Source organism: Mangifera indica, chromosome 4 (assembly GCF_011075055.1).
Source record: "Mangifera indica cultivar Alphonso chromosome 4, CATAS_Mindica_2.1, whole genome shotgun sequence".
Classification (NCBI taxonomy): Eukaryota; Viridiplantae; Streptophyta; class Magnoliopsida; order Sapindales; family Anacardiaceae; genus Mangifera; species Mangifera indica.
The window spans coordinates 10,637,579-10,650,566 of record NC_058140.1 but is presented as its reverse complement, the minus strand read 5'-3'; the positions used below and the strand labels follow the sequence as shown (position 1 = coordinate 10,650,566).

General features: G+C 36.0%; 1 long non-coding RNA gene across 1 annotated transcript; it reads right to left on the bottom strand.

The window, feature by feature from the left end:
• Nucleotides 1-11,456: 11,456 nt before the first annotated feature.
• LOC123214817 lies at nucleotides 11,457-12,456 on the bottom strand. Its single transcript, XR_006501901.1, has 2 exons — nucleotides 12,316-12,456; nucleotides 11,457-12,195 (listed from the first exon to the last, which is right to left on the bottom strand). It is a non-coding gene; the product is annotated as an uncharacterized LOC123214817 (long non-coding RNA).
• Nucleotides 12,457-12,988: the final 532 nt, after the last annotated feature.

The following is a 12,988-nucleotide window of genomic DNA, read 5'->3' as shown; positions in this document are numbered from 1 at the left end:
AATCTTTGCAAGTTGTCTTCCTTCTCTTTATTTTGCTTCCTTTATCACCAAAACCACTTTAAATCAATACCAAAACACACTAACATATTCATATAACATGCATCCAATACATATATAAACATAGGTAAAGGGAAAAGGAAGAGATCTTTTGGTTACCAAGGCTTCCAAAGTGCTTCTTTTTCTTTTCTTTCCTTACTTGTCTTCCAAAACTCCTTCAAATCCTTCCTTTTTCTTCAAAAAGCAAAGAAAAAGCATGAAGAAGGTTGGCTGTTGGATGAGGCAGAGAAGAGGGAAAAGTCTTGAAGTTTCTTTTTGGTTTTGTCTTCTTCCTTTCTCTTTATATAATCTTTATCTCATTTTCTTTCTTTTTTCTTTTTTCTTTTTTTATTTCTTTATCTATTTCTCTTTATATATATATATAAAAACACACATATGCATGTAAAACAAATATATATACTTAAAATAGGAAATATCTCAAAATATGATCAAAAGACATAATTACCCCTGGAATATACCAGAAGGTATTACAACTCTTCCCCCTCACAAGAATTCCCTCTTCGAAATTCACAAAAACAACTCTGGATAATTCTCCTTCATGGTTTGCTCCATTTCCTAGGTAGTCTTCTCTATCTTTTGGTTTCTCCATAAGACGTTTACTAGAAGAATCTATCGGTTCCTTAGTTGTTTAATTCTTCTGTCAAGTATCTGAATCGGTCTTTCCTCATAACTAAGGTCTTCTGATAACTTAATATCATCTGTATTCACGACCTGGGAATGATCACCAAGGCATTTCCTCAATGATGAGACACGAAATACATTATGAATCCAGCCCATACTCGCTGGTAAGGCCAATTTGTAAGCCACTTTACTAACTCTTTAAATTATCTCATATGAATCAATAAATCTAGGAGCTAATTTTCCTTTCTTACCGAATCTCATCAAATGCTTGAATGGAGCAACCGTTACAAAGACAAATTCACCTACATTGAATTCCAAGTCTCGGCGTCGATGGTCTGCATAACGTTTTTGTCGATCCTGGGCCTATTTTATTCTCTGCCTGATCAGTTGGACATCATCAATCATTTTCTAGGTCAACTCAAGCCCAAGGGATCGGGATAACACATCTCTCTCTCCTATCTCATCCCAATGAAGAGGAGAACGACACCTTCTACCATATAATGCCTCATAAGATGTCATCTGAATAGTCGTCTGGTAGCTATTATTATAAGCAAACTCCACCAAGGATAATATTTCTACCCATATAACTTTATGATCCAAGCAACAAGCCCTTAACATGTCTTCCAAAATCTTATTAACCCTCTCCGTCTGACCATCCATTTGAGGATAACAGACTGTACTAAATGCCAAATTAGTACCCAAAGATCTTTGGAGATTCTTCCAGAAAGCTGATACAAATCTTGTATCACAATCAGATACTATGGTCATGGGTACACCATGTAGTCTAATAATCTCTCTAACATATAATCTCTCCAACTGATCTGTGATAGTAGTATCTTTGATGGGCAAGAAATGAGCTGACTTAGTCATTTTATCCACAATCACCCATATAGTATTGCATCCATTCTGAACTCTAGGGAGTCCACTGATGAAGTCTATAGAGATATGCTCCTATTTCCATTCTGGAATAGGCAGAGGTTGAAGTAACCCTGAAGGTCTCTGGTGTTTGGCCTTAATTTGCTGACAGGTGAGACATCTGGTAACAAACTCACCTATATCCCTTTTCATGCCTGACCACCAAAAATATATTTTTAAATCCTGATACATCTTTACACCCTCAGGGTGGGCAGTGTAAAAAGAACTATGAGCCTCTGTAAGAATTCTCTGTCTCAATTCAGTTATCTGGGGAATATATACTTGATCTCTGAATTTAAGAATTCTATTCAATACTTGAAAATCTGTCTCGAGACCCTCTTACACTTTCTGAAATTTTTGTTGACACCACTCATCTCTTGTCTAAGCCTCTCAAATCTCATTTATAAGAGTAGGCTGAATCTCTAATCTGGTGAGGGCTCTAATCACAAGCTCAATCTACTCCTGGTCTATATCTCTCTGAATTTCTCTTTGGGTCGTCAGTTGTGATATCATTACATTTCTATTGAGGGCATGTCTAACCACATTAGCCTTGCCTAGATGGTATTCAATATCACAGTCATAGTCTTTTACTAACTCTAGTCATCTCTTCTGCCTCATATTTAACTCTTTCTGAGTGAAGAAATATCTGAGGCACTTATAATCAGTATAAATATTACATCTTACCCCATCCAAATAGTGTCTCCAGATTTTCAAAGCAAAAATCACTGTTGCTAACTCCAAATCATGAGGAGGGTATCGGGTTTCGAATTCTTTCAACTGTCTTGAGGCATATGCTATCATCTTGCCTTGCTGCATCAATACTACTTCTAAACCACCGTGTGAGACATCAGTGTATAAATCGTACTCAATTCTCTCCTCTAGGAATGCTAACACAGGAGTAGTAATCAATCTTCTTTTCAATTCTTGGAAGCTTGTCTCACAAGCATCTGACCACTAAAATGACATTGTTTTCTTTGTGAGGGTTGTAAGAGGTCTAGCTAATATGGCAAATTCCTCCACAAACCTTCGGTAATACCCTACCAAACCCAAGAAACTATGAATCTCCTTGACTGTCTTTGGTCTCGACCATTCAACTATTGCCTTAATCTTACTAGGATCCATGGATATACCTTCTGCTGAAATCACATGCCCCAAAAAGGCAACTCTATCTAACCAAAATTCATATTTTGAGAATTTGGCATACAATTGTTTCTCTCTCAACCTCTAGAAGGTAAACCTCAAGTGCTGCTCATTCTCCTCTCGACTACAAGAATACACTAAGATATCATCAATGAATATCACAATAAATTTACCCAAGCAGTCGTGGAATACCTTGTTCATCAAATCTATAAATATTGCAGAGGCATTTGTCAATCCGAATGACATCACTACAAACTCAAAGTGGTCATACCTCGTTCAAAAAGTTGTTTTGGGTATATCCTTCTCTGCCATTCTCATCTGGTGATAACTAGATCTCAAATCTATCTTAGAGAAGTGATGGATCCCCTCAATTGATCAAATAGGTCATCAATCCTGGGTAATGGGTACTTGTTCTTAACTGTGACTTTATTTAGCTTTCTGTAATCAATGCACATCCCCATAGACCCATCTTTATTTTTCACAAATAGGATGGGAGCTCCTCAAGGAGAATGGCTCGGTCTGATAAAACCATGATCTAGTAACTCTTGAAGTTACTTTTTCAATTCTTGTAACTCGGTATGGGCCATTCGATAGGGTGCTCTTGAAATAGAAGTTGTGTCAAGTGCCAACTCTATACTAAACTCAATCTCTCGCTCGGGAGCTAATCTCAGTAGCTCACTTGGAAACACATATCGAAACTCACGTACCACTAGCGTTTTATCAATAGTTAGGTCTGACTTAACCTTGCTCACTACATGAACCAATTATCCTGTACACCTATTTTTCAACATTTTACTAGCTTTTAACATACTGATCATCAAACTCTGGATATGACCCTCATCGAACTCGAATTGATCTCCAGAGTCCAGGTTAAATCTCACTTTCTTCTTTTTACAATCAATCTCAACTCCGTATCTCCCTAAAAAATCCATCCCTAAAATCATGTCAGAATCTGGTATTTCGAACACAATTAGGTCCACCAGTAACTGTCGACCCTAAATCATAATACTCTGTCCTAATAACATCATCTCACTAATGACTGAACCCCTATCAAGCAACTCGATAATAATCCTCTCGGTTATTCTAACTGATTGCAACTTTAACCTCTCAAGCAAACTATTGGCTACAAAATAATTAGTAGCCCCACAATCAACTAAAACATAAATAGGAGTATCAAGATAGAGAATCTGACCCATAACTGCTGATGGGTTAGCCTCTACTGGGCCTTAGGTGAGTGTATAAACTCTGGTTGTAGCCCCTCTAATAGACTGTTACTGCTCTACTCTTACTGGGGCAGCTGTACAAAAACAAATAATATGTTCAGGTTGACGACATCTGAAACAAACTATCTGGCTTGTTAAACACTCTTTTATATGTTGCTTCCCATATTTCTAGCAAGTTGGTATCTTAGGTCATTTTTGTTTCTTTCCACTCTTCTAGTTCTTTTTCATGTCTCTGAACTAAAGAAGTCGTTTACCCTTCTTGTCTCGGTCTAGAGAAGAGTCTCTGTGTACTAAAGTTAAACCACTGCTCACTGAGGGAATTGGCATGGCAGTAGGGGGTGGGGTGCAACATTTTACCCTGTGGTCTGACCAAACCTCCTTCTCACAAAAACCTCTGCCCTCAAAGCTCTATCGAGGGCCTCTGCATAAGTTTTAGGTGGCTACGCCCCTATCATAACATCTCGAGCTATCTCTGGATCTAGCCTATATACGAACTTCTGCATATGCCCTATCTTTGTACTAGTTATCTTGGGGGCATACTAGAACAACTGATTAAACTTTGTGGAATATTCCTTTACTGAGTCTGTCCCCTGCACTAGATTAATGAACTTTTGGGCCCTGATACAAGTAACATCGGTGCCCCTGTACTCTGCCTCAAATCGATGTCTGAACTCAGACCATGTCATCTCTGAGACATTGACTGTCTCCTTGACTAAGTTCCACCATATTCTTACCCCTGACTTGAAAGGATAGGTGGCATATCTAACTCTCTCTTGGTCGGTCATGTCAAACAGGGCCATTGCACTCTCTACTGATTTCAACCACTCTTCAACCACTATTGGGTCCTTTACACCATCAAATTTTGAGGTTGGTGCATACTAAGGAGGTTGAAAATAGGATGCAACTGAGTCCTCACTAGGGCTGCTGTAGATGCTGAAGTAACCTCCCTCATATCATGTCCTTGGGTTGGTGGCATATGCACTATCTCACTTCCCTATGTAGGAGCACCTTTGTGCTCTTTCATCATCTCTTTGAAAATCTCTTACACATCATGTGCATTGAGTGCCTTCTAGGGTACCTGAGGGGCTACTCCTTCACTCTAGTTCCTCTGAGAGGGATCTACTGGTGTTTGACTCATAGGTCCTGAAAATGAACACATTAGTTTCATAAAACTCAGCAGGTATAAGTGAAAACTTAACTTACAGTGATCGGCTGCGAGGGTAGTTAGCGTGGTTGGAGAGTATTCTATTTATGTGTTACTTTGGATTACTCCATTTTGTTTTAGAAAACATCTTTTTGGTTCCCAAAATCATGTTGTGATACCAACTATAACATCCTTCCTTAGAAGTACTACTTACCAAAGGAGAAATGTTACGAATTAATATCCGGAGCGTCTATTTTTTTTTATCTTTTAAAATACTTTAACATGAACGTATCACTAAACGTGTTTATAAATTATTTTAAGAAAACTGAAAATCTAGAAGCGAACAAAAAATGTATATACTCATGTGAAAACTCATCTCAAAGCATCTGAATATGTGGAGTAATCATATACAACTGTACTATTATCTCAAAAAGGTCAAAAGTCAATAAGAACATGCCACTGTATGCATGTAATATAAACCAGAGATAACTTGCTCCAGTCGGATCTACCTACGTTAACTTGACCCTGCCTCGTAGCTATCTCGATCACCTGTACCTACAATCATGAAAGAAAAGGAAGTGAGTGATAAGAACATTCAGTAAGGGGAAAGAATTAAGTAAACTATCTCCTTTCTTGTTCTAACTCACTCTTGGGACTTAACCTCATTCATAACCCCCATGAGAACTTGAGGAGATAATCTAGTTCATGCTTTATTATTTAGGTCATACTTTATCCCATCTGGTGTCTATTTGATACTTTCTAGAAGCTGACTATAGGGATTTGACACGTTTCTAAGCTCGAGCTCTCTTATTTTCTCTCACTACATCATTTCTGAATCTGAATTAAGCTCTATTGCGAGCATGCTTTACAGCAAACAGACCCTACTGTGGGTCTATGTCCTACTACGGATGTGTCCTACTACGAACGTGCCCTACTGCGGGCGGTGTAGTGTAAAGTGCCCTCTCATAGTTTATAGCAGGCATGCGGGCCTTATATCTTACTAATTTTGCTTCCATCTAAATCTATTCATAACTCACCAGACCATACTCTTGGGACGACCCCTGAATCTTGAGCCCAAATTCCTTTTCTTGCTTTTCTTCTATTTTTCTTTTTCTCTCATTTCTTTCCTTTCCAAAACTGTGAAATGTTGTTCACAACCCTGTTCATTTTACAGGGCAACCTTCTTTTTTATATAATTTCATAGTCCAAACGGTTTTGAACTCATACAAGCTATATATCATTGAAAAGAGTATTCAAAGCGCTTTCCAAAAAGCTATAATAGAACTCATAATTCATTCAATAAGGAAGTCAAAACATGAGATGAAATCAGTGGCAAAAACTATCTCCTCTGTTTATTTGGTAAAACAGTCCTTGTGGTTCATACAATATTTAACAGTCCAAATGATCCTTAATTCATACAAGTTATACATCATTGAAAAGAGGATTCAAAGAGATTTCCAAAAATATATAATAATACTCATAAATAATTATATAAGACAGTCAAAACATGAGATGAAATCAGTGGCAAAAACTCTCCCTTGTTTATTTGGTAAAGCAGTTCTCTTGGTTGATACAATATTTAACAGTCCACATGATATCTAATTCATACAAGCTATATATAATTGGAAAGAGGATTCAAAGAGCTTTTCAACAAGCTATGATAGCACTCATGATTCATCAAATAAGGCAGCCAAAACATGGGACGAAATCAGTGACAAAACTGTAAATATTATGCAACTCTCTGCTATCAACAAAATCACACACATAGACACCCCAAATGGCAAAACAACATTTCTCAACTTCAAAATCATCCTTTATAACATAGATCTAAGGAACCAAAAGCCTAAAACATGCAAGATATCAAGAATGATACCCCTTACCTTGTTTCAAGTCAAATATTTGTAAGTTGGCTTCCTTCTCTTTGTTTTGCTTCCTTTATCACCAAAACCATTTTAAATCAATACCAAAACACACTAACATATTCATATAACATGCATCCAATACATATATAAACATAGGTAAAGGGAAACGGAAGAGATCTTTTGGTTACCAAGGCTTCCAAAGTGCTTCATTTTCTTTTCTTTCCTTACTTGTCTTTCAAAACTCCTTCAAATCCTTTCTTTTTCGTCAAAAAGCAAAGAAAAAGCATGAAGAAGGCTGGCTGCTGGATGAGGCGGAGAAGAGGGAAAAGTCTTGAAGTTTCTTTTTGGTTTTGTCTTCTTCCTTTCTCTTTATATAATCTTTATCTCCTTTTCTTTCTTTTTTTTTTTTAATTTCTTTATCTCTTTCTCTTTATATATATATAAACATACATATACATGTAAAACAAATATATATACTTAAAATGGGAAATATCTCAAAACAGGGTCAAAAGACATAATTACCCCTGAAATATATTAGAGGGAATTACACATAGAATATCAACCTACCTAGAATTCAAATTATTTACTGAACAATCCCTATTTTGGGATTTTCTAAACATTAATCATCCCTCAAGAAAAATTTTAGAATTGAATTTTAATTCAATTTCATTTTCGAAAAATCAACAAAATCACAATGCAATTATCTTACAAAATTTCAATTTCTAATATACACAAACTTCAAATTCTTTACTAGACAATCCTTATTCTACAAAATTTAGTAATTTATAATCTCATAAAAAATAACAAAATAATATTAATGATCCTTTAATAAAAATTTTAGAATTGAATTTTAAATTAATTTCATTTCCAAAAAAAAAAAACAAAATGCAATAATTACTTAGAATTCCAGTTTCTAATATGCACAAACACAATTATATTCATAATTCGATGCTAACACAATTAAAACCTAAATAACCAATAATCTAATAAAATAAATCAAAATCCTAGTCTAACTAAATATTTATCTAATCTTATCTTTTCTTTAAATATCCATCAATATTTCTTCATATTTTTATTCATCAAATAATACCTCTCTTTTTTTCATTTTCTTTTTTAAACATAAAAATAGTATCCATATGATGATAATCTATAAGTCTTTGAATATGCACAATTTATTAAATTATTTCTCATGAGGAATATTACTATGATGTGACAATAATTTTTAGAAGGGAAAAGGACTATTTCACACCCAAATTTTAGCCGACTCTCAAACCTACACCCACAGAAAATAAAAAACTCAAACTTCTACTCATGACCAAACTTATGTTAATTTTTTCTGTTATAAAGAGGGATAAAATAGTTATTTTATCGTTTATATTAAGAAGTTACAAAGTTTATTACTTTTCCCACCCTTAGGTTTTAGAAATTATCATTTTACCTTTACTTAAATTTTCAAACTTTAAAAAGTAACATTTTCACCCCCAAACCTAGGATTTCTATATTTTTTTCAAACTCAACCATCCTTTATAACTTTCAAAAACAGCAGTTTCACCTCTACTCTTTAACTTCATCTTTCGATGTCATCTCCGATCTTCTCCTTTTTTTGGTGCGACGAAAAGACAGAGATCTCTTCATCGCACCACCCAGACAACAAAGGACGACGCTTCGTTGCCCTTCGTCGTCGCATCTGGGTCATCCTTTGTCTATTCTTCTAGATCTAGACAATACTTCATCGTTCAGATCTAGACGATAAAGGGTCATCCTTCGTTGTCCTTTGTAGCCAGAGATGGAAGATCGATGGAGAGCATTAACTATCGATAGTGGTAGTAGAAGGAAGCAAACCCTAAGGGTAAAATTTAAACTTTTCAAACTTTGAGAATTGGTTGAGGTGTTAGTTTTTAAATCCTGAAGGGGGAAATGATTAAAATTTTTAAGTTTTAAAGTTTATAGGTAAAATGACAATTTTACTCCTATATTTAACTGAAAATTTAGACGGCAGTTTGGTCATGGATGAGAGTTTGAGTTTTTCATCTCCTGTAGGTGTGAGTTTGAGATTGGGCTAAAATTTAGGTGGAAAATAGTCCTTTTCCCTTTTGAGAATGATGTCATAAAAATAAAGTGTTCCAATTCGAATAAGTTCTCGATTTGGGGTGTTACATCAATATAGTTGGCTACATCTAAAAATTTTATTTCCTCTATAAGAGGGTAGCTCGAGTCATGTGAATTTCTACAAAGCAGGACACTACCATGAGAGTCATGGTAGCCAACAAAGAGAAAGTGAATAGTTTGGGTCCTTGTTAGAATGTGAAAATTAGCTTGGAAGGTATTACATTTAAAGTCAATTTTTCCTTTTAGCCATTAGAGGGATGCAAAGGCATCATAGGGGCTCAGTGGTTACAAAAACTGGGACCAGTCTCTTGGAATTTTTGAAATATGGAGCTGACGTTTCAAACTAATGGAAAAAGTGTTTGGCTTGAGGGAATCAATACGGTAAATTTGAAAATGGTGAGTGGCAAGACCTTTCAACAAACTTTACACCAAAAATAGCGAGAGAGAAACCTTGCATCAAAATTTCTTTGGTTATTCCTAATGCTGCCAATTCTCAAACAAAAGATTAGAGAATTCCAAAGGTTTTTCAAAAACCAAAAGGCTTACCTCCCTCTTGAGAGCACGATCAAAATTTCCGTTACAAGCCAACAGTGGACCAATAACTGTAAGATTTTTTCGCTACCCTTATTTTTGAAAGTAGAAAATTGAGAAAATTATAGGTGAAATGTTGGAACAAGAAGTCATCAAATCTAATAGAAGTCCTTTTTCCTCGCTTGTGCTCTTAGTTAAAAAAGGTGATGGCATTGGGAGATTCTACATTAAGTATTGGATCCTCAATCGGGTTACCATTACAGAAAAATTTGTGACACCAGTCATCAAAGAACTTTTGGACAAGTTACGTGGATTTTATTGATTAAAAAAACTCAACCTCAAATTCAACTACTATCAAATCAGGATGCATCCGGAAGATGGCCAAGATTTCCAGGTCTTTCAGCCTAATGAACGATCCTTCTACTTTCTAGTTTATGATGAATGTTATTATTCATGAATGTTAGAAGACATTTCCATTGGTGTTTTTCAATCGTATTCTCATTTATAATAAAGACTGGGAAACACATTTTGACATGTCCTAGTAGTATTAAACAGTATAGGTAGAATCACTTTGTGGTAAAAATAATGAAATGTAGTTTTGCTAAAAAAACAAATGCACTACTTGGGTCACATTATTGAGGAATATAGAGTGAAAGTGAATATGGACAGGATCAAAGTTATGGAATCCTAGCTTAAACCCACAAATATCAAGGAGCTTTGAGGATTTCTTGGACTGAATGGATACTACCTAAGGTTGCTTTTAGGGTACGCAATCGTAGCAAGGCCCCTCACTAACCTATTAAAAAAGAATTCCTTCAAATGGAGCGATAAGGCTAAATCTACCTTCCAAAACCTTAAAAGAGTCATGACACAAGCTTCATGTTAGCACTACCTGACTTCCCACTTCCTTTGAGGTTGAATGCGATGCATTTGGATTCATAATAAGAGTTATACCCATTCAAGACCAATAGCCTATTTCAACACCTCTCTTTTAGGAAGACATCTATCTCTTTTCACATATGAGAAGGAATTGATAGCATTTATCCTTGCATTGCATAAACAGTGGCCATACTTGATGGGAAGGAAATTTATAGTCCAAATCGACCAACGAAGTTTGAAGTTCTTATGGGAGCAACACATAACCACCACAACTCAACAAAAGTACTTGATCAAGTTAATCAAATATGACTTCACCCCAGGCATTGATAAGAAAAAGACAATGTTGCCGCCAATGCCTTTTCTCATTGTGGGCCTGTCGCATAGCTAATAACCATATCCTTACCTATTCCTCAATGGTTAAAACCAATCCAAGAAGCTAATAAGCATCATCTGGATCTCCAATGACAAAATTCCTTTTTTAAAGGGCAAAATTTTCTTATCTAGTGACTTCGACTTGATTCCTACACTGATTGAATAAATTCATGGTTGTGGACAAGAGGGATACTTCAAGACTCTTCGCCAAGTCAAAGAGGTATACTTCTGAAAAAAGTAAAGGAAGAAAGAGTATGCCAATTCATACGAGCACACGAATTGGTATGCTTTACAGTTTCTTGAGTTCTAGGCTGGGTTTATGAAGGGTTAGACATTAACTTTGTGTCACTGATAAGTCCGTCTAAATCATTATCTCTAATTGGAGGTATAACCTGTGTTTTCCAAGTTTTGTAATTATGCAATTCAAGCTTGGTTGGGATTGTAAAATTGAAGGTAGAAGTTGAGCAAGTAGTTTGTGACGAAGCAGTGGCACCAATGCTAAACCCTGTCATTTGAGAGAACCTGCTTTGATACCAAACGAACATTTTACTTAGTGAGCTCAGCTAAGCTAGGCAGGGGTTGTTTGAATGAAACATGCAGAGAAGTATAAATTGGAGCACTGCTATAGCTATTAGCAAAAATCATTGCATACATTTCATTGAATTAATAGTTCTATTTATATACATAAAACATCTTATTATTGAGGAAGGTTATCAGCAGCTTTCTAATTCTTGTTCTCCAAGTTTACTTTCCAACATTGATTTGTTGTCCTTCCACCTGATTCAACAAACTTTAGGTTCTTCTCTTGTTGGGTGCTGGCACATTCCAGGCCTTGCTCCAGGACCACACTCTGCTGTGCTATCGGTTGTTCCAGGACCATACATACCCTGTTGTGCTGTTCCTTTTTTGATCATGCCATTTAGCTAGCTCTAGCTCCACTTTCACAAATTCATAGAGAAGCTGGGAAATTTCCACGACTCCACAGGAGAAAAATAAAGATACCTGTTATGTCTGCTATACGAAATTGTAAATATAGAATTATGCTACAGTGCTCTTTCAGGACCCTTTCAAACTAGACATTAGATCAACAAAGACTTTTTCTCTGAATGGAATTGTAAGACCGCCCATTGGACGATCAAATCCAAATTCTTCTTCTGCTTGACTTAGCAGATCTTGAAATGAAGGGTGATTCAGGTACCATATTGGAATTACAAATCTCTTTATTCGGTTTTCTCCAAATAAACTGCAAAATGGCCATTGGGAACTTCTGTGGCTATTGAAAATCTTGGTTTGCTGCGAACGAGGCAGATGGAAAGCCATGATCTTATATGGATGTTTATACCTCAAGTAGAACAACAAGAAGATTATTTCAAATAACTTGCAGAAAAAGCAATTACTCTTTGAATAGAGTATATGAGACTTCTAACATAAAAATAGACTATGAAATTTGGTGGTGAAAAACCTGAGTTAGATATGCGTACATGTAGGCCAAGTGCTATACGGAGAGCATTTGAAAAAGTGGTGGAGAGAAATCAGTTATGAGCAATGATGAGGATGGATCGCATGGCTTGCCTCCCATTGTATAATATATATGATTATTTCCATTGAGCAGTCAATTTCCAGTTGTCTATATCACTCTTAGCCCAGAAACTGACAGCACAATCTACACAGGTCCACTTGAATTTTAATGCTGTATATGAAATGTCTGCTAGTTAATGCATCCAAGCGATTTTTTATTAGATCTGTGGATCCATCATTATACCAAACAATCAGCTAGGTCATGTGATAATGTCCTCGGCCAGTGACAATCAGAATTGGGACCTGAATTTGAAGAGTTAATGAATTGAGTGGGAGCAACAAAGTGAACAACATGTGGTTTTGTCGGTGATGACTGATGATTAACATCTAGACTCAAACTGATGGGAAAGGGATTAGGGTAAATAAACTTTTTTTTTTTTTTTTTAAATGGAGTATAAGAACCAAAGTGGATTGATCATAGTGGGAATGGTCAACATCCATCACATCATATCTATTATTAATGGCTTATCAGCGAACAATCTTGCGCCACTGCAAGGATTTCGTTTATTTAGGATGAATAACCACGTAGCATTCTATAGCAGAAGCCTTGGTATGCC